The sequence below is a fragment of the Sciurus vulgaris genome (assembly GCF_902686455.1).
Source record: "Sciurus vulgaris genome assembly, contig: HiC_scaffold_632_arrow_ctg1, whole genome shotgun sequence".
Lineage (NCBI taxonomy): Eukaryota > Metazoa > Chordata > Mammalia > Rodentia > Sciuridae > Sciurus > Sciurus vulgaris.
The window spans coordinates 942651-967522 of record NW_027632957.1 but is presented as its reverse complement, the minus strand read 5'-3'; the positions used below and the strand labels follow the sequence as shown (position 1 = coordinate 967522).

Genomic DNA, 24872 nt, shown 5'->3' with positions numbered 1-24872 from the left:
ACAGTCATTGTGGACTATCCAGCTTCTGGTCAGGTAGGCCAATCTAATAAATCCTCTTTTATAATTATACTTCCTTTTGATTCTGTTCCTCTAGAGAACCCTGACTAATACATGTCCCTTGGAATGGGTTTGTTGTAATTTTGTTTATTTGGAGTCCTGTAAGACTCCGGTATTTGATTTTCCTTTTCATTTTTTAGACTTAGGAATATTTCCATTATAATTTTTTTTGAAATATTTTACATTTATTTAATTTGTACCTCAGAGCCCCTGTAAATCTGAGATTTGACCTTGTAATTTTATCCCATATTTCTTGAAAATTCTGTTCATGGTCTCTTAATATCTTTTATCCATGATCAAGTTAAGTTTTAAGATAATGTATATTGCCTTTGTTCTCTGAAAATCTTTCAAATGATCTAGTCTATTGTTAATGCTTCCATTAAATTTTAAATTTGTTTTATTGGTTCTTCCATTTCATGAATTACCAATGGGGCTGGGGTTGTGACTCAGTTGTAGAGCGCTTGTCTAGCATGCATGAGGTACTGGATCTGAAGCACCACTTAAAAAAAAGAATTACCTGTTGATTTTTCTTCAAAATCTCTGACTCCATAAAGAAGTTATCTTTCACTTCTTGTATTTTCTCTGTGATTTTAATCCTTCCATCATAGTTTGCCTCTTAGATCATCTTATCTTTGTACTTTCTAAATTCCTTACCTGAAATTTTCTGCACTGTGGTGTCATTGGAGTCTATTGTTGAATCATACTGTTTGTTTTGGATGTTTTCTTCCATTGCTTTTACATATTTTTTATATGTCTACCCATCTGTTCAAATGAATCTGGAGAAGGAGGGCTTCTACTCTACAAGTTTTGAGGAATCCTGTAGGCTTAGGGTGACTCAAAGATTGGGGGAGCTAAATAACAACTAAAACTTATGCATATGACATGTAGGACTAAATTACATACTTATTTCCTATTGTGACATGTGCAATGTTGGTTGATATAATGAACAGAAATGGTAGGATAGCAGTTTCTGTCAGTAAAGGCAGTAGGTAATCATGAATCATATCTGTCTCAAAATCAAACATTAGGTATTATCTTTGACTTCCTATGTATTAATTTTTGCTATAGAATTAGTGATGCAGTCTGATGATTTATAAACTAACCAATACTAAGAGAAGTTAAAAGTAGAGTTAAAAAGAGGGACACATAAGAGATGAGTGGGTAGAAAACAGTTTGCAATTTAAAAAGTTGAATAGGGCTGATGCAGAGGCAAAGTATTATGTGATTTTTTCTGAGGGGGATGACTAAATAAAGGAAAAGTGAGAAAAAGAATGATGAGATTGGCTTCTATTGATTCATATATTAGATGATGTTTATAGATTTTTAAATTAGGGATGATAGGTATACATAAAATTGAAATTCACTGTGCTTTATTCATATATGTATATAAGAGAGTTTGGTTTCTTTTATTCTACTATTTATCCCACTTTTGTCCTCCTTCCTTTGCTATAACCCCTTCCTCTATTCCACAGATTATGCTTTTATTTTTAATGAATTACCCTTTTTTCCATTATTTTACCTAGCATTCACACATGAAGGGAAACATTTGACTTTTGACTGAATCTGGCTTATTGCACATAGAATCAAGTTCTCCAGTTTCATCAATTTTTCACCAAATACTATCATTTCATTCTTCTGTATGACTAAGTGAAATGCCATTGTGAATGTACACCATTTTTTCTTTGTCCATTAGTCTGTTGATGGGTATGTGGGCTGGTTCTGTAATTTGGTTATTGTGAATTGTGTTGCTATAAACACTGAGGTGGTTGTTCCTTTACAGTATGCTGATTTTAGATATTTGGCTATATATCAGGGAGTGGGACAACTGGGTTATATGGTGGTTCCATTTCACCTTTTGAAAGGGATATCCATAGGGCTTTACAGAATTATTATACTAATTTGCTATAGTACTAACACCATGTAAATGTACATTTTCCCCCATGTTATTTCTTTTGATCTTCTTAAAAATTCTCTTTAGATATACATAACACTAGAGTATATTTTACATATTATACACATGTGGAGTATAACTTCCCATTCTTGTGGTGTACATGATGTGAAGTTACACTGGTCTTGTATATATAATCTTTCCCCAAAAGTTTTCTCTGATACGTGGATACCCCACATTATTCTTGAAAATTGCTATTATGAGTGAAGTAAGATAAAAATATCTATTTAGTTCTTTTTAAATGTAATAATGTTATTGAGGTATAGGACAATAGCAAGGACACAATAGTAATAGACTCTCCTCCATGTAGTTTTGATTTACATTTCACTGATTTCTAGACATGTTGAACATTTTTTTTACCTCTCTTTAGCTTTTTTTATTGTAAACAAATGGGATACATGTTGTTTCTCTGTTTGTACATGGCGTAAAGGCATACCATTTGTGTGATCATAAATTTACATAGTGTAATGTTGCTTGATTCATTCTGTTATTTTTTCCCTTCCCCCCACGTCTCCCACCCCTCTTTTCCCTCTTGTTGAACATTTTTTTACATATAAGTTGGTCATTTCTGCTTTTTATTTTAAGCAATGTCTGTTTAGATTTTTATCCATTTAGTGATTGGGTGGTTCATTTTTTTTTAGTTCTTTTATATTCTTATGTTAATTTCCTCTCATTAGGAGCAGGTGAAAAAGATTTTATCACATTGGGAGATTCTCTATTCACATTCTTTCCTTTGTTGGGCAGAAGTTTTAAAATTTGATTTCATCCCACTTATTGTTTCTTGGTTTTATCCCTTATGCTTTAGAAGTCTTATTAAGGCAGTTGCTGCTTCTGTCAATATGTTGGAATGTTGGACATACATTTTCTTTAAGCACTTCTACAGTTTCTGGTTTAGTTCTAAGTCTTTGATTCACTGGAGTTGACTTTGGTGCAGGGTGAGAGATAGGTATCAAATTTTATTTTTTCTAGACATGGATATCTAATTTTCATAGCACCATTTGTTTAAGTCTCTCCTTGCTCCAACGTATGTTTTTGGCACATTTGTCAAATATCAGGTCACTGTATCTACATGGATTTTTCTGTATTTTCTATACCATTGGTCTTAAGGTCTGTTTTGGTAGTAGACATTGTATACAAAAGCTCTAAACATAATTGGTTATTTGGTATTGTGGTGCTTTCAGCATCCCTTTTTTCATTCAGGGTGCTTTGGATATTCTACGTCTCTTAATTGTGCAAATGAATTTTAGAACTGCTTTTTTGTCAGTGTATCTTGTAAAGAATGTCATTGATATTTTGATTGGGATTGTATTGAGTCTATTTACTGCTGTAGGTAGTATGGCAATTTCAATAATATTAATTCTACTTATTCAAGAACATGGGAAGTATTTCCACCTCTTAAGATCTGCTTCCATTTTTTTTTTAAATTCAGTGTTCTCTGGTTTTCATTGTTGATGTCTTTCACCTCATTGGTTAGATTTTTTCCAAGTATACTTTAGGGTACTATGATTGCAATATTTTTTCCTAATTTATTTTGCAGCAGGTTTACTCTTGCAATGTAGGGATGCTATTGATTTATATATGTTGTTCTTATATCCAGCTCATTGAGTAAATTTGTTTATCAGCTCTGTAAATTTGCTAATGTATCATTTTAAATCTTCTAAGTTAAGGTTCGTGTCATCATCAAACAGAAACAGGTGAATTTTTTTTCCTATGTGCATGCCATTAAATTTCTTGTATGATAGCTCTGGCTTGAATTTCAAGTTGAATAGGAGTGGAGGGAGTTTATATCATTGTTTTCTTCTTGTTTTTTAGAGAAAATGCTTTAATTTTTCTCCATTCACTATAATGTTAGCATTGGGTTTCTCATATTCAGTTTTTATAATGTTGGAAAGATTTCCCTTTATTACTAGTTCCTCTAGAGTTTTAAAGATGAAAGGATGCTGGATGTTTTCAGAAGACTTTTATACTTCTGTTGAGATAATCTTGTGAATCTGTACTTAAATCTGTTTATGCAATGAATTACACACACACATGCATATATTAAGTAATTTGTAAGATATTACTCTATATAGTCATATGAAAAAATTTATTTTTTTGGTGCAGGGGATTTAACCCAGCCATATCTTGCTGACTAGTAACATATACTACTAGTCACTTTTCTATGTGACTAGGTGTGACTAAATGTTTTCCATGGCAGATGCTCAGAGGTTTTTTCCCCCTGGGCACTGCAGCTGATAACACAGCCACAACAGACTATATTATGACATATTATAGATTCATCCCTGTCTTGTTTCCATTTCTAGCAGAAAAAAATTTAAATTTTATCCATTTAGAATGACAGTGGCCCTGGATTTAGCATATATAGCATTCATAATATTGAGGAATGTTCCAATTATCCCTAATTTATTTAGTGTATAGAGCATGAATGGGTGCTGAATTCTGTCAAATGCTTTCTCTTCATTTATTGTTGATAATCATGTGATTATTGCATTTAATCTATTGATGTGATGAATTTTTTTATTGATTTATGTATGTTGGACTATCCTTTCATTCCTTGCATGAAACTCACTTGATCATGGTACTCTATCCTTTTAAAAATGATTTTGTATGGAATTTGCTAGTATTTTCTTTAGAGTTTTTGCATCTATATTCATCAGGGATATTAGCCTGAGTTTTCTTTCCTTGGTGAATCTTTGTCTGGTTTTGGTACCAGGGTGAAACTAGGATAATAGAATGAGTTTTGAAGTGTTTCCCCCTTTTCTTTTTCATGGAATAATTTGAGAAATATTAGAGTATAGTCTTCTTTGAAGGTCTGGAAAGACTTGGCTAAGAATATATTTAGTCCTGGGTTTTTTTTTGGGGGGAGGGGGTAGGGTGTTGATTTCATCTTCTATTTCATTGCCTGAAATTGGTGTGTTTTAATTTTCTGTGTCCTCCTACATTAATTTGTGTAAGTTATATTTCTCTAGAAATTTGTTGATCGCTTTGTGATTTTCTATTTTACTAAATTATACATTTTTAAAATACTTTCTATCATCTGCATTTCATTAGTGTCTGTGGTAATATTTTGCTCTCATCATAAATTTTTGTAATTTGAGTTTTCTCTCTCTTCTCTTCAATAGCTTGGCTAAATGTTTATTAATTTTATTAATTTTTCAAAGAAGCAACTTTTTGTTTCATTGACTTTAGTTTTCTATTTCCACTTCATTGTTTTTGGCACTCATTTGAATTATTTTCTGTCTTCTACCATTTTGGTATAGATTTGTTCTTTTCTTAGGCATTCAGATGTAATTCTAGGTTATTTAGTTGGAATTTTCTATTCTTTTATTGAATGAACTCAATGCAATAATCTTTCCCTTAGAAGTTCCTTTGTAGTGTCCCAGTAATTGTGATATGCTGTTACTATTCTCATTTACCTCTATGAATATTTTTAATTTCATCCCTGAGTGCTTCAGTTATCCATTAGCTATTCATTAGTGTAGTATTTATTTTCCAGTTGTCAGGGTAGCCTCTCTTTTATTTATTATATCACTGATTTCTCATTTCATTATTTTATGATCTGTTATAATCCAAGGTATTACAGCTATAGTTTGCATTTACACAGAGTTATTTTGTGGTTTAAAATATGATCTATTTTAGTGAAGGATCCATGTACTATTGAGAAAAAAATTGTATTCAATCACTAATGGATGAAATATTCTGTTTGCCAGTTATGTCTGAATTATTAATTGTATTGTTTATTTCTAAACCTTCTTTATTTAGTTTTTGGTTGGAGGATCTATCAGTTGTTGATAGGGATTTATTAAAATCACTCAGTGTTATTGTGTTTTAGTTTATTTAATTCTTGAATTTGAGAGAGGTTTCATATATGTAGATGCTCCATTTTGGGGAGTATGGATATTTATAATTGGTATGTCTTATTGATATATAATTTCCTTAAGCAGTGTGATATGACATACTTTGTTCCTTTTGATTATCTTTGACTTAAAGCCCACTCTATCTAAGAATATTAAAGCCTCCTTGTATGAGTTCCAAGTGAATGATATTTGTTTTCCATCCTTATACCTTAACTTGTGAATGTCTTTGCCCATTAGGAGAGTCTTTTGGAGATAGCATATTTTTGTGTCTTTCTTTTTAATCCAATCTTACAGACTATGTCTCTTGATTGATGAGTTATGACATTTACATTCAATGTTATTATTGAGATATGATTTTATTTCCTTTCATTTTGAGTTATTTCTCATTTTTAATTTCTTTTTATAAGGCAATTTCCAGTTCCTTGGATCACGTGTTTTATACACATCCCCATAACATGCACAGACACATTTACCATGTTTTGTTCATGACTTAGCCTCAACAGTTTAGATTCCTAAAGTTGTCATTAGGTCAGTCATCAGAAAGTTCCTCCTCATGGATCTTCAGATCTCAGTTCTGTTAGCTTTAATTTGTTTCCAATCTGCCCACAAATGTCTCCTTCATTTGTTAGACAGAGATGTGGGCAGAAGGCATACACAAAATTGGGGTCCCCTCTATCAGGTTTCCTTCTTTCTGGCATTACCTCTCACTTTCCATGATCTGGGGATTAACTCTCTTTTCTGGGTCTTCATGAACCCATGCTAAAAGTTTCTTTAAAGATGTTTTTATCCCCTGCCCCTGTAGCCTCTCCTAAAGCAAAAAGAGGAAGGAAAACCTGTGCCTATCCCAAGGCCATGACATTGCCTTTTTCAAAGTGTTAAATGGACCTCTGTTCTCTGTCCTGACTTACGCCTTCTTTAGAGTTTTCAGGTAGGACTCCTTTTGTTCCTTTGTCTAGAGTTTATATTTGTCTCTGTGTATGTGCTGGAGATAGGGATAAAGAGAACTCAGCCACACTAAGAAATACATTTATAGAGCTCTCTTTTTATATTAAAATAGTGTGAAAATTCATGAACCTTCTTGTGAAAATTAAACACATGACACCCAAAAAGTAGTGGCATTATGTTCTAAAGTCCTTATGTCCTGTCCATCTTTCTAACTTCTATTTTTCTAATTATATATCTTTTCCCATATAAACCCATCTTCATTTTTGTTCAATGTACTCGGCCAGATGTTCCATCTCTTGAAATCTGCCTCACCACAGCAGCATGGCTTCTTTTCCTTAGCACATTTTCAGGGGCTTCCCTTCAGTCACCCTTGCTATGTTTCATATGCTTCACCATGTCCATGGCCAGCAGCTGCCAAGCAGTGTATGTTGTATTTTAGTTGTCAGGTCAAGTGTAGACTACTGAAATTGTATGTCCCAATGTTATACAAAGAGAAGGAAAATATCACATTAGAACTTTTTTAGACCATTTATCAAGGAAACCCTAATATGTTTCCTTGAGTGGTGAGATCTGAAGATTGTTTTCAAAAGATATTCTAGTCTGCCTTTTGCTGTGCTATTGAGGATCAGGAAAATGAATTAAGTAGCCTGGAAATAATTAACTGTTATGTGTAAATTACTTGACAGTGTTGTGAACTTGATATATTTTTAATTTTGAGAAGTTTTGTTTTATTGTGAATGAGTTTCTTTTGGGAGGGAAAGTTAAGGGAATGTCCAAGAAAAATATTTTTAAAGCATTTGAGCCAGCTTATCTATTTTAGATGTCAAAACATGAATATTTTAATGTCCCTGTGCTCTAAATGAATACTTATCAAGTATGCAAAATTTTGCAGAGGAAATAAGGAGCTAAAATATTTATGAAAGAAAATATCCTCACCTCAGTAACTATCTTGTAAAATAATAATACAATAGTTCAGAACCAGTACCATTACGATTGTATGTTTTCTTGTTTGTATTTATCTTTCCTGTATTATTTCATTCTGTATATGATTTTGATATATTTTATTCTTCTGACAAGGTATGACATGTGAATAACTTGAGTACTAGTTCATCTTCAGTACATGCATGTTACAATTATTGAAGCATCTGTGATTATTTTATAAGAGAAAACATAGCATTCATTATTCTTTATCAAAGAGAATTTGAATGACATAATCTGTCCAAGTAAGCAGTGCATAATATTTAGTGTTGTTCAGTCTTCAATTGTTGAAGTGGGAAAAAAACAAAGCAAAACTATAGTGTGATTTTCTTGCAAACTGAGTTAGAATGATCTAATGTACCTCATAAAAGAGTATGTTTAAATAACACAAGAAACTAAAATTAATTTGTACTCATATAAAATATTTAAAGCTTTCAGTTAAGAAATTTTGTAGTGCCATATTTATTGAATCACATTTGTGCTACGTTATGATACTGATCAATCTATTTAAGAACTATCACAAAGCTGTTAGAAATGTCTTCTGCACTATATATTGCTCAGTGATACCACTTTCCATGTGTTAATACTGAACTTATTTATGTAGTTCAAAAATTCTCATGCTGCCACTTGCCACTGACCAGCAGGACAAATGGCACGTACTCTTCAGAAGTTCATGAAACAACTTCCGCTTTATTGGGATAACACCCTCAATATATAGGTAGTCTCATGCATAAGCAATTGTAACCAGATATGTCCATCCAATCCTATTAAAGGTCAAATGATCACGAGCTCAAGCATACATGTAAGATATTTCTGTCCACGTGCTAGGCGACCGAACAATTATCATACAGCCAATGGTAAGCACTTCCTGTTTTTCTCAAGGCATATTCAACATGCCCTTTGGCTCTCTGCCCATCACCATCTTAGATGCATGTGGTGTCACCCTGGGCCCCGGGTTTCACCTGCCACATCATGCTGTCTCAATACCTAAATGTTTATATATTGTAAACAATATATCTTCATTAATTTGTTTTTCATTTTGCAGCCACTCTGGCACAAAAAATAAATCTATCTCATAAATAAAAGCTGTAGTGTAATTTACTCAGTGGTTATTTTGCACCACTCCACCACATCCATTATTCATTTTTTTCTCCCAAAATATCCCCACAGTGGAGCCAAATAATTAATAACATTAAGTTCCTGGAATGTATGCTTCACATCAAGGCATCATTTGAGTACTTTCAAACAATGTACAGATCTTTATGTAAGAAACATATTTTGTGATCACAGTTACCTTAGAAAGTAATTATATTCAGGGGCTAGCCTGTTTGCTTTGGATGCTGTGTGCTGGGCTGTAAAAAGTTGTTGCTTTTGTTATCTGTATGCAGCTGCTTGCTTTAAATTAGTAGATCTTGAAATAGCTTTTCTTGCATGTCTAAAATAAAATTATTTCATTTAAAATAAAATAATAGCAACTACCAAAATTATTTCCATGGGACTAGTGTAAATGTAATTTTTTCCTGTTTCTGTCATTATTATTTTTCTCTCTTTGCCTTTTCACATGGAGTACTCAAATGTTTACACTTTTGCTACATCTGAATCTTATAATATCTAAAAGTCATTATTTCACTACCCAACTCTGTATCCCCAATCTAACATTTGATCTGATTCTTGGGAAATATTTAGCTAAACAGACAGCTTTTATATTTTTCACTCAGAAATGAACTCATACATGGGAAGGACTTTTTCTGTCCTCTCAAGGAAGCTTTTGAACATGTATTTTTAAAAGGTTTTTTAAGAGATGGATTTAATTTAGTAATGTATTTCACTTAAATATATCCAAAGTATCTCTTCTGTATTATCAGTAGAACAATTAAAATTTAATTAAATTTAAAATTTTGTGAGACAATAAATGCTTATTACTGTCCTAGGCAAATATGGACTTTTAGTTTTTTAAAAAAAACATTTAATATGTACTGACTTAACCATTATTGGGTTTGTTATTATGAAAATACTTGAAGTTGCTTTGCAACCATCACCATTATATGTCTCTAAGGATTATTTTTATCTTGTAAAACTGATGATCTGTACCAGGTAATCAGTAATTCTCATTTCGCTTCTTCCCCCAGCAGCTACAATTTCCATTTTCTTTTTCTATGATATTAATTACAATTATTGGATTATTTTATATTCTTTTATCTTATATTCTTTTATCTTTGGAGTTTAATGTATATTTCACATTGTAGCACAACTCACTTTGTACTAACTTCTTTCAGGTACTCATTAGCCACATTTGGCTATTGACTGCTGTTTCAAATAGCCAGACTCTATGCTATACTGTATACTGAATCCATATATAACTGATCTGTTAGTATGTGATATAAATCATTTCTGTTATGCTTTCTTAATTTTATTCTTATTTGTTATGAAAAATAGGCAGGTTCCAGTTTTCAAAAATTTTGAAATAGGCAGGTCCCAATTTAAAAAATATTGTATGCCCAGATTCTGAAATAATGTCTGTGTAGTTGATTATACATCAGCAACCATATGACTATATTTAAAGAGTTTGCTGTCTAAGAAGTTGGTGGTTATAAGCTACCAGCTTTAGGACATTTGTAGAATGTAATTTTCTTGATGACTGTGTTTGGGTCGACACAATTGCCATGCTTAATGACTTGCTACAGGGACTCTCTAATGTCTCTAAGGTAAAGTCTTTCTCAGACTCATTTAGAGAGATAAAAGTGACATAGCACAGTTAATCTTAAATATCTAGTATGTTTAAAAGAATGGCATTAAGGACTGACCATGAAGGTAGTTCGATAAGTTTGAGAGTCAAATATGAGATACCATTTAGGACAGCCCTACACTAAACAGGTTTCGTTTTGGATTCAACATTTGATTTCATTGACTACCTCATTGCTTGGTAAAATACCTGTGTTATGTTATCTTTAAATCCACATCAAAACCTTCTTTTTTGCCTATGATGGAGTAACTTGCAGAAGACTAAAGTTTCTGCTGAAACTAGTAGTAGTGCTAGGAAACTAAAATCCTTTTGAAGATATTGTAGAGCTGCCAAGTCAGTTAAGATTCAGGAGAGAAGAATTCAGACACATTCTGTAATGGGTTTTCTCTTATGTTATAAAAAATAAGCAAAAAGCAACTAGAGTAGTTGCATGGAGTATTTGATAGTTTGTTGTTCTGGCTCAGGTTACAGTGGAATCTGTTGAAGGGCTGTGTCAAAAGAGTGAGGACAAACCACAGGCAGGTCAATCTTTATAATAGTGTTGAAACTCAGTCACAAGCAATTTCTTTTCCTGATTGGATTGAGTTGATCTCTTCATCTACTTTGACTTCCTCTAGGAAAGAATTAAATTTCTTTGGTGGAAGGTAATAGCATCTGGAATCTGTATATTTTTCCTATATGCATTTCATAAAATCATTCACATAGAGCACTTGGCAGTCAAGAAAAAAATGCTGTGTACAGTAAACCAAGAGAAAGTAATGAAGAACAGGAACCATTCAAACATCAAAATAGTCTTGATACAGGTTACACAGATTTGGGAGTTACAGCCCCATTAAAACATGATAACTAATCTAGTTATGAAAATGCATGTGAGATTGAAAATTTCACTAGAGAAGTGAGATCTATAGAAAAAAAGGAAATTTTGAAACAGATAAAATGTAATAACTAAAATGAATAGCCCAATAGGTTTACTTGCAGGTTAGATACAGTTGAAAAGAGGAATAGTAATCTAAAAGATAAATTAATAGAAAATATTCAGCAGAATATACTTGTCAGTTTGGTTTTATAACCAAACCAAGCAAAGGCATGAAGTCTTTTAAATAAGTCACCAAAATCTGTCTCCTATTTTACTGCTTAGGAGTGAAAAAAGTCTTTATTATAGTGTAAATGTAACTCTTGCTATTTCAATGTGTGTAGTTTTATATTTTTCTTGTAGTGTTTATTTTGAAATGGATAGTAAATATAACATGGAGTTGTAAGGAACAAAATTATTGCTACATGTAATTTTGTATAGGATACCCTCCATTCAGCCTCTAAGCAAATAAATATTATTACATAACTAGTATCTTATGCAGAGGTCACCTGTTCAGCAAACTCAACTACTCAGAATAGAGCCTTAGAATGGGACAATAAGCAAAACATAGACAGAAATAGGTAAACAGAGGTGGTTGGTAAAACATGTATTTTAGCATAAAGGAGTTTTTAAAAACATTTATAGATAGATACAATTCCTTTATTTTGTTTATTTATTTTTATGTGGTACTAAGGATTGAACAGAGTGCCTCACATATGCCAGGCAAACACTCCACCACTGAGCCAGAGCATAAAGGAATTCATGAGGACCTTACTCTTATGTAGGATAATGTTTATAGTATAATGATGATCTGATAAACCTGCTCATTGCAAGTCAGAAAGTAAATCATAAAGAAGTGATGGGTAAATTGTTGAAGAAATGGGTTTAGTAGCAAGTACATTGTTTCATCATTTGTAAGAATACACCATGAATTGTGTCATTCATTTATGTATGTGTAAGAAAGGCAAAATGCTCAGTTACATTTTGACATCCTATTAGTTGTGAAATACATCCTGATTTCAGAAATGCTATCATGTGGAGGATAAAGTCAATGGAAATCCTATTTTTCACTCTAATAATTTGTTATTTGTCTGACTTGGACCAGGGAACTTCCTTGAGAAAATTTTCTAATACATAAAAATGGGATAGTAAAAGATCAAAGATTATTCTTTATCCTTTCCTCTTTACCTCTTCTAACCCATGGTTATATCTGAAGATATCTAGTAACAGGTTCCTATGTGATTGTGATTTGTAGGGATAGAATCTTTACATTTTCAGAAAATTTCCAATCCTAAATTTCATTATTTTGATCAAATTCTAATTTTGCAAATTTCTTGCTATTCTATTAATGCCCAATAATTATAGCATTAATTAGCAAATGCATCTTTTTAAACTAAAGTTTGAATTTTGTGATGTTTGGCAAAGTAAAGATTTTTTAATTATATTCATCATATTCCTATTTTGAAGATTCCCAGGAAATCCAGAATGACATTGTTTTCTTGAGCAGTAAATATTGATAACTTCACATTTTTGTTCATTCTTTCAGGAATTTTTAAGCCACATTCAATTGATAGGATGAAAAATTTTAAGATAAGGCTATCCCTCACTCTGTGAGAATGCCAGAATATTGGTGAATCATTATCTGAATTAGCTGAACAAATGACTATTGAAGAAAACAGCAGCAAGGTTAATAGTACATATTTGGGATGGAGAAGATGCTTCCCCCATTTAATTTGTAAACAATGTGAACTTACAGTCTAGATAAAGTCATAATAATGACCTTTTATTTCTCTCATTCCCTGATGTTTTAGGAAACACAACATTGTATAACTTTCTCATGCTTACTCAAATATTCTACATTCACTCCAACATTTTTATTATGCCTGTCTCAATTCATAATGAATTATTCCATCCCACATTTCTGGTTTTTACTAGTTCATATATAATGATATATTGCATAATATTATCCTAATTGTTAGGTAACTATTTTTAAATTGGCATTTAATTATTTTTACTAGTCTTATAACCTGAATTAATGCAACTTAAAAATGCATAGAACATTTGTGAAATGCATTTGTGGTCTCAGCATAGTTTTTCAACGTGCTATATGCATATTGACTACTAAATTCTAAGGTTCATAATGAGTAAATTTTATTGTTTTACAATTTTATGTTTGTTACAGACTCTGTAGTATTGAGAGCACAAAGAGCAAGTAGGCTTATACTTTTAATAACTGTCCCTTTTACAATAGTATCTTTGACAGGTAGTAGAGAAGAAAAAATAGAAACTGTTGAATGTCTTCTTCACCAGACTTACTTGATATAACTCTGGAGGGCATCATAATGACATTGAAGAGATTTCAGGTAGCAAAGTCTACCACAATCTGATATTGCATATTCCCTTGCTTTCATTAATAACTTTGACAGAAATTCTGCATCTTTTTGGTCAGTGCCTAATAATTGATTCCATTACATTCTTTCCTTATGTAGTTTAGGTTTGTTGTTGTTAGCATAAACATTATTTTACAATACAGAGATGTGTACAATTTTTCCTAATGTACATGAAAGAAGAGAGAATTCTGAGTCCATCAGATTTTTTAAATGTTTAATTTTTAAAAATTTTCAAAAATTAATTTATAAAATTTTCCCTAAAATTTAAATATAAAATTATCATATGAAGCAGCCATTCTGTTCCTACAGTTTTACTCAAATGAGTTGAAACAGGTTTACAAAGTCTTGTTCATATTATTTGCTATTTATAATTAAATAACTTTTATTTTTGGTACCAGGGATAGAACCCAGGGAAACTTAAACACTGAGCCACATCCTCAGCCTTTTTTACATTTTATTTTAAGACAGGGTCTTTCTGAGTTACTTAGAGCCTGGCTAGATTGCTGCAGTTGGCTTTGAACTTGCGATCATTCTACCTGAGCCTCTTGAACCACTGGGATTATAGGGATGCACCACTGCACCTGGACTAAGTAACTTTGAAGTATTATATTATAGGAATGTTTCTACTTGATGATAGACCTGTGATTGTTTAAACATTCTTTATATTAAAATTTCAAATTTGGGACAATTATTCCATTGTCTCTGTATAAATGATACTTGTTCTTTTGTTTAATTCACTAATTGACACACTATTCTGGATGTATTTAAATATGAATGTAAGTTTATTTAAATTAGGATTATGTCTTTTATATTCTATAACATGCTTAATTATAAAGCACATACTAGGTAGTGAATTCATGAAGGAATAGATGTAAACAATCTTGAGATAGATAAAGTCAGCAAATGGATAAAATCATTATATTAGTTTTGTGATGACTAATTTTTATTACATGAGAAAGGAATAGATATTAGCTAAATTAAACTATTTTTATTATTTTTATAAGTATTTTTCATAGAAATTATTTTAACATTACTGGTTTGTATGAATAGTCCTAGACATGAGTTTACATGTCGTAATCTCTGCTACAACTTTAGTTTTCTGCTTTGCTTTCTCAATCTTTCCCATATGATCTTGAATCTTGGGCAGTTGATGGAATGATTTTAAAATACTGTAACCACAGAGCCTGTGGTGAACACTGGCAGACCTCCACCATCTCACAGCACTCATTCCTTCCTCCATCAGCACACAGGGCCTTTCAAGAAACCCCCATTGTGGAGACCCCACAGTGTTATTGGAGGAAACCTTGGCTCCATCATGGCAATGCCCAGAAATGGAAGCAGATTTAGTAATTTGATTATTTGTCTATTTTATCTAACTTTCTCATTATAGAACATACATGTTGTTAGATTTTAGTCTGCCAGCTCTTATTTGCTTTATTTGCCAGTTAAAAAAAAAAAAGTTAAGAGTAGGAAGGGTATAAGAAAGATGGAAGATTCTAGAAAGGGTATACTTTGATACTACAGAGAAGTAATATTTGAATACCTGTTCATCAGAAAGGAACCAAATCCCATAAGAAGGACATGCAGAATTTCAAACTGATTGGCAGCTTAGGGTGGTGTTTAATTTAGGATCACACCTCATTAATGCTTGAAATAATCACTATAGACTCATGCAGTAATTAGATTATCACCTCAGTTGTTACTCTTTTTTTTATTATGTCCTTTTAAATATCCAGGAAAAAACATATCTGAAAGTTTCTATTTATTTTATGCCTACTTCCCTGATCATTTTTGGTGGTGTCTATTTGTAAAATTTTTAAAATACTTTTTAGTTGCAGATGGGCCCAAGGCCTTTATTTTATTTATGTATTTTTATGTGGTAAGGAGTGAACCCAAGTGCCTCACATGTGCTGGGCACACACTTTGCCACTGAGCCACCACCACAGCCCTGGTGATTTCTTTTTTTGAAATTAATGTTTGATTTGACTTTTGAAGCATGTTAAGTTTTTAAACATAACAATTCAAAATTTCTTAATTTTTTTGAGTACCAGGATTGAACTCGGGGCAATCAACCACTGAGCCACATCCCCAGACCTATTTTATATTTTATTTAGAGACAGGGTCTCACTGAGTTGCTTAATGCTTTGATTTTGCTCAAACTGGCTTTGAACTCACCATTCTCCTGCCTCAGCATTACAGGTGTGTACCACCACACCCAGCTAAACAGAACAATTTTATTGTTTTATTAGATAATTATATTTACTGAAGTTTCTGAGCATTTTTGTACTGCCTGCATTCTTTTTTGCCATGGCAAATTATTTCCTGATGTGTTTCATGAAATTTGGCAATATGAACTCCTGTGGTTTTTATCTGTGGGTAATGTGTATAGCCTTTTCCTGTTTTGGTGTGACCCTACAGAATGGTGTGCTGCAGTCAGCTCATACTGAGAGATGATTCTTAAATTTTTAGGAATTTTGCCTATTAAACATGGCTATTATTAATGTTTAATCATATGAACTTATAATTAAGGTAAATCTAGAATAAAAAGTAATAAACATGCAAAAGTAATTATTTCTGATTGTTCTAGTGATTTTTACTATTGTTATCTGTGTGGTAAGAGTTACTCCTGTGGTATATTTATTACAAAGTACCATGTAATGGTGTGCTCCTGCATGTTCTTTCCATTGTCACACATTCAGTGTCATGTTGGCAGCATGAAGTCTGCTATGGAAGACTGTTGCTGAAAGAAATTAGAATATACTACAGGTCAGGACTTGGCTGACTGTTGATAGTCTAAACCAGGGGCTTGTTAGTACATTTTTTAGATTTTGTTGACTACAGTCTCTATTTCATATTCTTTTCTTTGATTCATAAGTTTTAAAGTGCAAAACCAAATCAAAACAAAATGCAAAAACATGTTTAGTTCAAGAACCATAAAATAAGTCTATTATTATACTGAACTCTTGGTCTAGATTTAATAAAGCAATGCTGAAAGTGTTAGGAAATGAGATGAAATTTAAGTTTACTCGATCTCTAGCTTAAGTAGTGAATGGCACAAAAATTGAGCAAGAAAGTGTTCTTATGGTTTGCAAAACTACCAATGAGCAGTTGTGTTTGAATCATACTTGTTTGTTAATAACATAATAACGTGGTTGTCTCAGATAGTATTCAAGTTTTTATTCATAGTCTGAGACTACCAAACTTACCTTATAATTTTCTTGCAAGAGACTGGTGTTTCTGTGAGGACTCAGTTGCAGTTTAGACACCCAAGGCTTCACATTTTATCACACTGTGCACCTAAACCCAAGCACTTTTCTGCCAGTATCAGCAACTTCTACCAAGAAAGTGACAGTCTGTATATGCTTAAGAGCTCTTGACTCTCAGTTCTCTCTTTGTTAAATTTGCTTCCTGGGTATTTCCTACACATTCTTGCAACCACTTTTACATATTTAAGCATTATATTTTGATCTACATTTCACTGAAGTTGGAAAATTTTCAAATGTTGCTATAAATATAAGGCATGTTTAAATTCATTAACATTTTTAAGTGTGACAAAAAATTTGTGACTGTCGATGTATCTGATATCAAATTTTAAGAGATTAGGAATCAGTCACTGATACAATGCTTTTTGTTGCCAAGTTAATTTTTGTCTATATGTCAACATAAATTTTCTCCAGAATCTCTTTATAATAGAAGTGTATTCCATTATCATTTGCAACTGCTTATGAATATGAATTGGACTTTTTCTAGTATTAAGTACCAAGAAAAAAATACAGAAATAAGGTAAAATTTAATATTGATTTGGTAAGAAACCCTTGAGTTCAATTTTTAAAGTACTATTTTTAAGTAACTATTATTCATTAAAAGTTTGAATGTACATTTCCAGGCTGTTATTTTTATTCAACTCTGGATAAAGAATTGAATGCAAGTTCTTTCATAATGTTTCATAATCCAAGAGTGTAAAAGGATTCTTTAGTACTTCCTCTTTGAAGACATTTGAGTTAATGTTTTGATCTCTTAACTGCACACATATGCATCTGACTATAAAAGACTGTAATGCTCTGATTTTTGTATGTTGGTTATCTATATTTTACCTGCAATGATAATTACATAGTAAAATAAAATAAATATTCATTAAGTTAAACATTTTCTCATTTTCCAATGAAGATATTGTTCACAAATTTTTAAAAATGGGATCAGATGTTGAGATGATTTCTGCGAACTCATCTGCTGAAGTCCAGTCACCTACAGGTGTTTGTCTCAGAAATCATAAACAGATGGATCTCAATGGAGATAACATTTTAAAAATATATAAATATACATTTATATGCGTGTTTTTGTATATAAATAAACACACACACATTATGTATACATATATGTATATATCAAGAAAATAAAGTAATTTGAAATTTTTTATGAAGAGAGCTGTTATATCAGTGAGTTGTATTCTTAATATTTCCTTTTTCCTAATTACTATTCCAAGGCAAATACACATTAATGATAGTATTCTACATTCTACAGAATACAGAATATTCATTTTTAGTTCCCTGTTGAGGTAAAGTAATTTTTTTTTTAAATTTCAGAAATCTAGACTGACAGAACATGTGATTTCAGTTATGTCCCTTTGAGATTCACTTGGATAATTCATATTCAGATTTTAAGAGAGAAAAATAAAATAGACACCAGCTTTTTTCCCCCTTGCTTTATAAGTATCAGTATCATTTCCTTTGTGGTTTATGGCACCTAAAGTTCCCTATTGTACATAGTAAATTATTTCTCCATCTAAGTTATGCAACATATTTCCTTTTTTATCAATGGGATATTATAACTTTGAAGACAGAAGTCATGACTATTATCATTTCAGTATGTACTGTATATTAATAATTTTCTACAAAAAATGAAATCTTTAAAAATAAAAGTTTGTTTCTTTTTTTTTTTTGTAGCTGTAGAGACAATGAAGATTAGAGTGTCTGTCCTGCTGGTTGATTATTTTTGTTGTTAAAAGATTGTTTCTGAGTGAGTTAAGGAGAACAATATCAGTGTTCCCTGTAATAAATTAACACTTTCAACTCTTGAGATCAACTTGATATTTGTGTAATTATTTTGGTATATCAAAATAATTATATAATTGTCCTTTGTTTTCTTTATAATATATGTAATTTTATCACAGGTATAAATGATGTTGGCATTTGGGTCTACATATAGATCATCTAATTCTTTCATTAAATTATGTATTTCCCCCCATTGGTGACATTATTGATTATATATATTTTTTGGTTTAATTCATTTTAGAATCTAGAACAATTCATTTTTTCATTTATCCCTTTGCCTATATACACATGATCTGTCTCTGATTCATCATGGCCTAACTGATAATTTCAACTTTACAATGCTGAAAAATCAATACACATTTATAAGAACCCATACTTCACATTTTGAATCTTGATCTTTTCCCTGACTGGCAATATGCATTATGATACTACATTGTGATGCAGTATCACAATTCCCAGTTAGCCATAAAGCCACAGGAGTGAACTACAGTACTCTACAGAGTTCTGTCTTGCTAAACTGTGATATTCAGTGAGTTAGGTATATTTAAATGCATTTCCAACATAATGATATTTTCATCTTAGAATTGGTTTATGAAGGCATAACCCCATGGTAATTTGAAGAGCATGTATTCTTATTCAAGAATATATTCAGAGATTTTTGTTTATTTTTTTTGTTTATTCTTTTTAAATAATAAAGACTAAAACAAGATGCGTAGGAGAAAAATCAGAAGTGTGGGAAAGCAAGAAGTTAGACTTGTTTGGGTCATGTTACTAAATTTAAAAATTTCATTATAAAATGGTTTTACCCTGGTCCAACACAGCTGGAATGATGAGTTACTGAAGAGGCAAGTCCCCAACCAGAAAGACACCATGCTTACACAACATCTTCCTCCTAGAAGTTCAATGTGCTTTAGGTAAAATCATTACTTCACTGTATAATTAAGTACATGATTCCGAATATCCTCAGACTTGCTGTTAACTCCAGTGACTAATGAGCCTTTGCCACTTACTTCCAAGAATCTGTTGAGCCCTGAACTTACCAGGTTCTGAATAAAATTGATATGCATATTTGTTGATCCTGAAAGAAATCCCACCCTTTTCAAGGCAGAAAAATATTATGGAAGAGGGAATAAGACACTTTTTAAGAAAGTCACAAAACATCTTATGAAGAACCATAGCCAGTGCATATTTTACAACCCCTGAAGAAAGCCCCCTGTAGCAGTGTGGGCAAAGGGAGCAGTGATGTCTTTGAAACCAGAGTGACTTGCAGCTAACTGCCTAACAGTAAATTCACAGAGTAAAATGCAGAATAAGTCAACATATAGCCAAGGATTACATTATGTCTAGAAATATGTTTTATGCTTTAAAAAAATTGAAATGCACTCCAAAAAATTTTTTTCTGATAATTCATGTACAACAGAAGGCACTGTTATCCGCATAAATCCATGGATTCTGTATGGCAAAAACCTGAGACCTGCAAGTCAATCCAATCCTCTAAAACCCGCCTTGGGCTTTCAGCCTTTGGAGCATATGGTTTGTCCTTTTCAATGCAATGATTCTGTTTTTTTTTTCATTTCATACATTACAGTAGCTTGTGAAAATATATATTTCAGGGTAAGAAAGGTCAAAGGGGAAAGGGAGAGTGGATAAAAGTACTGCCTAATGCCAGATGGTAACTGGTGCAGCAGGAGGGCCCTGAAAAGCAGCCCCCAAGTTCTCCCCTTGACTCTCACACTCCCTTTATGAAACCGTGAAATAAAACACAGCGATGACATCTGCTCAGCTGATGTCCTTCCTTCAGTTGTTGCCTGGCACAGTCCCAAAGTAAAATGCAGAGAGAACTCCTTTGTTTTCAAAGGTGAAGCCTCCCTGTTGTTCAATCTTCTTCTTTGCCTCTGCCACTGTCCTTCGGTGCTCTGCCAATGTGTACACCTCCTGCAGTGTTCTCTTCTGGTCCTCACTGAGAGGTGCTAACAGCAGTTGGTACCAGGCAGCATCTCGATTCTGCACAGTTAACAGAGCTTGTGTAAAGAACTGATATTCATCCACACTATTGTCAAGATCAAGTGGAGTGCTGAACCCCTCCAGGGCAGTTTCTTCCAGCACTTCTTCATCCCAGTCGTCCTCCTCTTCCTCCTCATCTCCACCTCTCCCATTATTTGCCTGCATGGCTTGAGCAGCTACATTTGTATCCTCCTCATCACTGGAAATCTCCTCATTTTCTTCCATGTCAACTTTCTCTGCTTTTGAGCGATCTTCCTGGTTTACCAGTTGCCTAGTAGCACAGACCTGCTTTAGGCCAAGGAAAAGGAAAAGTATTGAAGGGACAATCTGTCCCACCACAGCATCTACTGCAGGAGGTCGATTTTGCAATTCAAAAAGGATACTCAGTCCTATTATACACATCTTTCGATCATGATGCCCAAGAAAATAATCTGTATCATTCATCCACTGGTTTATAAACTGTACAGTGATATGTCCAGGATTGTGAGGCAACTGAATTCGCTCTAAAGTATGTAGCAGCAAATCAGGGTTATAGTACAAGGCAGCAATTGCGACTTGAAGACACATGGTATGGAGCTCACTAGTTTCGACCCCTCAAGTTAATCTCTCCAAAACAAGTTGAACAAAGAGGGGAATGCACTGATCAATTCCCCTTCCTTTGCACTGAAGAATGATAACTTAAAGAAGTTTGGCTGCATGACATTCTGCATCTTCTCCTGCATCTCCACAAAGTACCTTTCTACACATTGTAAAAAGTACTTCTAAATGCTTTGGATTTGATAGTAAAGTATTTCTATCTATTGTCACATAATTATGCAGGAGAGGCATCATGTCTGTAAAGTATTCAAAGCAATCCTGCTGGAAAACTTCATATAAAATACCCAGAAGCTGCCACATTTGAGGGGAAATTGCATGGCAGGTTAAGCTATATGCCAGTGAAAGAATCTCTTCATAGAATTCAATTACATGCTTCTGTAAAACCAGATCAATGATCCGTAGACAGATATTCTCTAACTGCTGTGTGATCTCTTTATGATCTTCTACAACTGTTAAGATAGTATCGATGGTATGTAAAATTCCCATAGCCATTACTGTTTTGTCTTCAACTTCTTCATATTCATCACTTTGAAGAACTTTGCCAAATATCTCAGCCAAGTGTTGGGTCATGTCAACAGCAATTGAAGCTACCTCTTGACTGTATTCACATATCATCTTCTGGATTACATTAGTAACATCATCATTTTCTGTCTCTCTAACAATGTGCAACAGCTCCTGCATAATAGGCCTCACATGTGGCTTCAAATATTCCTTAGCTTGTATCTGATTAGAAATTAATGACTGAAGAGCAAGGGCAGCTTCAACTTTGACAGGCATCTCCTTATCTTCAATCAGGCTCTTCTTTGCTAATTCAACTGCATTTCTTAGGTTGAGTTCGTTATGAAACTTCAAAGAACTAAAAGCACGAAGCACCCAGCAGGATCTAGCTCAAAGATATCCCAGGTTAGACAATAATAAAGGAAATACATTATTCTGTAGGAATAGCTCAATTTGGTCCTTGAATAAACTCTTCTTCAATAAAATTTCAGCTAGGGAACCAATCACATGCAGGGCTCCATCTTTCTTCCTAGGGTCAAAGTTCGGGTCTGTTAGGATTTGATAACAGAATGCCATCATTTTTGGCAACACCTCTTTCCTCTTCTTTGCAGCAGTATATAAGAGAGTCTGGGCTGCTGTAGTAGGAGAAGCATAATCTTCGAAAATATCAAATTTCATTCTTATATACTCATATGGATCTTCTTGCCACAGTTCTTCATCCTCATCTTTATAGCACATCACAGAAAAAATTACATCTTCAGAGATATTCTGTATGTGTGGCTTCATCTGCTTCCAGGTTACAGAATGAACAACCCCTTGGTTGAGATAGTTGAATGCTTGCTGAAGAACACGGGGGCTACATATTCTTTCTGCCTATATTGGTCTAAAATTTTTAATAGTACCTGCTGAATTCCCACTGCATAGGTTTTCATGAAGAATTCAGAAAATTCAAAATATTCTTTTGTAACATTTTCTGGGCTTTCATACCGTTCAAAGAGACAAGCTACAATATGCAGAGCCCACTTCTTACACTTCCACCATACTAGTTCTGGTCTGTCATCTTCATCAATTTGCAGAGTCTCAGGAGGACTGTCCTGTCAATAATAGTTCAGAAGATCTCCATCCATGTTGTCATGGTTTGGTTATTCACCAGCTGAAGAGGCAATGCATACTGAACAAGTGCATAAAAGATTTTGAGAATCTGTTTCTGCAGTAATACAGAATAATGGGAGGAATCAGGAAAAGATTAGGCAAGATTTGTTTATTATTCTAGATGAGTTTTAGGCATTTCATTGTTTTTGGCAAAAATAATTTTGGTATTTGATTTGAGTTATATAAAATATTAAAATTAATATGGTGATAACCTCTATTGTCGCATTGTTTAGTCTAACAATTTGGAATATGGTATATATCTGTATTTAAGTCTTTTATCTCTCAATAAATATTTACACAGCTCCTTTATTATGTTTTATTTTTCATGATTTTAATATAAGAGGATTTCTTTTTATAGAATTTACATTTCTTGATGTGATGATAGAGGCAATTTTCTCCTTGAAGTTTGTCTTAGTTCACATTCTATAGTTAATGAAATAGAACAACTTTTATTTCTATTAACAGCAAAAAGAAAATTTATTGATATTCTTTCACATGTTGTATTTAAAATAACAGTATCTACTTGTTTTATTATTTATATTGATCACATGTTGTATTTGCATGTTCCTACCATATGGTGTAATAATTTCAAAGTAAATCCAAGATAAATTTACTAATGGAATGACCCCATAATAACTGAGTCTAATTTGTCTTATATCATTTCTGTAAAACTGCATCATACACCCTTACTTACAGTGGTAAATATTTTGCCTTCAATATATTATATATAATCAATGTATGTAAAATTTAAACTGCAGTTAACTTCAGCTAATTTTTGCTATAAAGTAATACTCTAAAATACATGTATTCTCTTAATCTATTTTTCAAAATTTCTCCTTCTTCAAATGATCAGGATTTAGAGGCTTCGAGATAATAACTCTAGTGCTAATGACAGATAAAATTGGGAACTCAAGTCTTCATTTCTGGATTATTAGTGTATTCCATATTAAATTGACAAAGGAATGGCAAATGTTTTGAATCATTTACAGCAATTAGTAATACTCAAAAGCAATGAGGTCTTTCTTAGTCTAAACTTATGCATGTAACAAGAAGAGTGTAGAATACATTGTAATTTCTATTCCATGGAAAACTTTTCTGAATGGATTTCTGCAGGTGAATTGTCAGTACAACTCAACTGGATTGCACACTAATGACTTCAGGATATTTAATAAAAAAGTGGTATAGCAAGTAAATGTTAGAATTAGGTTAAAGGTGATAAAAGCTCATAAGTGTGGCAAGTAAAATTGCATATCTCAGTGTCACTGACCTATTTTGGATTAAGTTGATTTCAGCTAAAAGATAATTTTGGCACTATGATTTATGGACAAAAGGAAAACATCTTTAGCTTAGATTAAGGTAAACTAAACATCTACACCTTATACCATGTACATTCAGTACATAAAAGTAATTAAAAATTTGTGGTCTCAGAATTATTGTATTTAGATTAATTATATAATGATATGCTGGCCTCAGACTACATTTAGTCAGCAGAATTCATAAAACCAATTTTGTTGAAGCTTCAAGAAGCCATGACTGAGTTAGATAGCCCCAGAGTCCTGTTATTTTCAAGAAATACTATTCCAACTTTTTCACCCCCTGGAAGGGGAGAGAGTGTATTGGGGGCATGGCATACCTGACCTGAGTGTACCAGCTCCTTCCTGGGCAAGAAACCCCACTAAAAACTGACAGGCCACACTACCTTCCAGGCCTGCTAGGTGGTGCCATTCTTGTTCAGCCTGTACCAGGCATGCTGGCCTTCTGGTGACACCTATTCTGCTAGAGGTCATTGGTCCCCACCA

At 32.9% G+C, this 24872-nt stretch overlaps 1 pseudogene across 1 annotated transcript; it reads right to left on the bottom strand.

Moving 5' to 3' along the window:
* Positions 1-19516: 19516 nt before the first annotated feature.
* Positions 19517-23164, bottom strand: LOC306652066 (importin-8-like; annotated as a pseudogene). The gene has a single exon. The product of its transcript is annotated as an importin-8-like (transcript).
* Between the last annotated feature and the right edge of the window lie 1708 nt (positions 23165-24872).